Source organism: Pleurodeles waltl, unplaced genomic scaffold (genome assembly GCF_031143425.1).
Source record: "Pleurodeles waltl isolate 20211129_DDA unplaced genomic scaffold, aPleWal1.hap1.20221129 scaffold_39, whole genome shotgun sequence".
Classification (NCBI taxonomy): domain Eukaryota; kingdom Metazoa; phylum Chordata; class Amphibia; order Caudata; family Salamandridae; genus Pleurodeles; species Pleurodeles waltl.
This window is the reverse complement of record NW_027150097.1, coordinates 9,943,828-9,946,978: the sequence shown is the minus strand read 5'-3', so window position 1 is coordinate 9,946,978 and position 3,151 is coordinate 9,943,828. Positions and strand designations below refer to the sequence as shown.

Sequence of the window (3,151 nt, the reverse complement as noted above, 5' to 3'; positions counted from 1 at the left end):
TCTCTGCTTGACTTTAACGATTCCATTTTCAAATTTTGCACTTGTTTTTAATATTCTTTATTGAACAAAAATAGTAACGATGCAAACGTTTGAAGCAAAGTTAACCTGTCTCATTTAATAGAACAAGAACATGTTACTTATCTCCAATGTACAGAACCCCGTTTCAACAGGAGGAATGAAGCTGATAGGCACCTCACGAGTATAGCGCCCCGAAGGCTGCACAGCCGAGGTTAGTGAACTACAAACTCTGAATGGAGCTGCAGATACTGAGAGAGAAGTCTGTCTCAGATGAGTCTGTGCTGCAGCCGCAGGAAAACACGCAGCCCCAGCATCTCGGGCAGAAATAGGTTTAAAAAAAAGTTAAAGCCGAAGAACATTTCCTTGCGTTCCCGATATATAAATGACAATAATGAAAGAACTAAAACCGAAGAGAAGAACTCCCGGTTCGTGGAAATGTTTGGACTCGGGCTCCAGGCAGCTGTTTGGAAACAGTAAGTGGCCTGTATGCACCAGGAAACCTCATACACCCCGTGCACGGCTGCCCACGTGCCCGGTGTGAAATTCCCGCGTCAGACGCTGTCGGCACGTCAGGATGGCCGAGCGGTCTAAGGCGCTGCGTTCAGGTCGCAGTCTCCCCTGGAGGCGTGGGTTCGAATCCCACTTCTGACATTGAGCTTAACTTTTGTCGTGGATACAGAAGATATTTCTGTAAATTACTCCATCTACTTCATGTTTCGTGTACAAGTTGCCTCAACATGGCAGAAACAATAAAGGTCTGGATTTGCGTGAAAACATATAAGAGGAGCAAGTGACTGACTTTCTGTCTATTTGTAAAGAGCCTCTAACAACATCTTGGCACTTCGGTGCCCTGTAGACCATGGCACCCCCTCAACAGAGCCAAACTGGAAGTAGCTGGAGACCAGAGTCTAATTTAAAGACAATACATGGAACATGGAGAGCAACTGGATGTTGTGTAACTAGAAAAACCAGAACAGAAAGAGGAGGAAGGAGATTCGATCCTGGGGCGTACACATGCCTGTGAACACGTGCAAATATTAGCTGGTGAATGCGGCATGGGCGAGCTGGACTGGCACACTGGGCACCGGGCACAGAGGGGTACCTGGGCACCTACCACAGAGGGGCACACTGGGCCCCGGGCAAATAGGGTTACACTGGATTCCAGCCACAGAGGTGCACACTGGGCACCAGGCACATTGGGACACACTGAGCACTAGGCACACAGGGGCACACTGAGCACCAGGCACCGAGGGGCACACTGGGCACCTCGCACAGATGGGCACAGAGGGGAACACTGGGCACAAGGCAAAGAGGGGCACCCTGGGCACCAGGCACAGAGGGGCACACTGGGCACCGGGCAAATAGGATTTCACTGGGCACCAGCCACAGAGGGGCACACTGGGCACCAGTCACACAGGGGCACACTTAGCACCAGGCACAGAGGGGCATTGATCACCAGGCACAGAGGTGCCCACGTGGCACTGGGCACAGAGGGTCACACTGCACCAGGTACATAGGGGCACACAGGGCACCAGGCGCAGAGCGGCACACTGGGCACCAGGTACACAGAGTTACACTGGACACCAGGCACAGAGGGTTACGGTGGGCACCAGGCACAGAGGGGCACACTGGGCACCATGGACAGAGGGGCACACTGGACACTGGGTACAGAGGGGCACACTGGGGCACACTGCACTGGGCACAGATGGACACACAGGACACCAGGCACAGAAGGGTACACTGAGCACCAGGCACAGAGGGGCACACTGGGCATACAGATTACCCTTAACAGGGCAGAATGCCACTAGATATTACGATGTGACAGTATTTCAAAGGGTCTTAACACAATAGAGGAATGTAATTCCTTGATGATTGATTGGTAATTGGGTTCCCCTGAGTGGTATTCTGCAGTTTTTTCTTGGAGTTGACATTCTATTATGTTCACATTTTTGTAGTAGTTAGGACAACATATTCTTTCTTTTTTTCAGCAAAAACATTTCTAAATGTATATTTTTTAATGAAGAATGACATGTCTGAGATTGGTTATAAACATCTTTATATGCATTTCTATTAGTGAAGAATGACATGCTCTAGATCTTTTATGTTTAAATTAATTTACATGTGATTTATTTACAAGATTAAATCTGGAATAAGCACCCCCACTTTTTTTCCTGATTCCCAATGCGGACTAATATTTTCATTTATTGCCCATTTGTTAGTTGTTGATTGGCTTTTTCGTTGTTTCGTTTTTAAAAAATAAGGGGGAGTAGCCCCGAACCCCCATGAATAAGTTGGAGTGGCCCAAGCACACGCAATCTTCCAGTGTGCTGTTTTGGTTGTTGACTCAATGGGCGGAAATCTGAAACTAACTAGGAGCTCTATTAGTGTAGTGTCTTGACTTGGAGTCAGTCTTTTGACGCCAGTTGCCATACTTCCTGCATTAGTGTCTCAGGTACAGAGCATGCAGCCTTAGACTATACATGGCTGGCTTGCCCAATATCCTGATGTGAAGGTGGCTCTGAGACTGGAATGGGGGTTTCGGGAAGGTTTTCGAGTGGGGTACCAGGGACCTAGAAGTCGAAGATGGGCTGGCAATTTGCGGTCAGCTAAGAAACTTCCGGAGTTGGTAAAGGCAAAATTGAGTAAGGAAACACAAGAAGGAAGGGTTGCAGGCTTTTTCGGGACTGTCCGGCTGCCTAATCTAATGATAGCTCCCCTAGGGGTAGTGCCTAAGAAACAGGAAGAGGAGTACAGGTTGATACATCACCTGTCCTGGCCCGAGGGCGCATCGGTCAATGATTTCATAGCCGCAGAGGATACTAGAGTTGTGTATGCCTCTGTTGACGATGCCATGGGTTTGGTCAGGCAGTGTGGGCAGGGGGTGCAACTGGCAAAGTGCGATATTATATCTGCTTTCCGCTTACTACCTATACACCCTGGGGATTTTTCATTGTTGGGGATACAGTTTGATGGGTCCATCTATGTGGACAGGGTGCTGCCCATGGGTTGTGTTATTCCCTGTGCACTTTTTGAGGCTTTCAGATCCTTTTTGCAATGTGTTTTTGTGAAGGGGAGTGTGCACAAGAAGGTCACACATTTTTTGCTTGTTGGCAATGCGAGTTCTGGTGATTGT

At 48.5% G+C, this 3,151-nt stretch overlaps 1 non-coding gene across 1 annotated transcript; it reads left to right on the top strand.

Annotated features, from left to right (window-relative positions):
- Positions 1-586: 586 nt before the first annotated feature.
- TRNAL-CAG (transfer RNA leucine (anticodon CAG)) lies at positions 587-669 on the top strand. The gene has a single exon. It is a non-coding gene; the product is annotated as a tRNA-Leu (tRNA).
- The last annotated feature ends 2,482 nt before the right edge of the window (positions 670-3,151 follow it).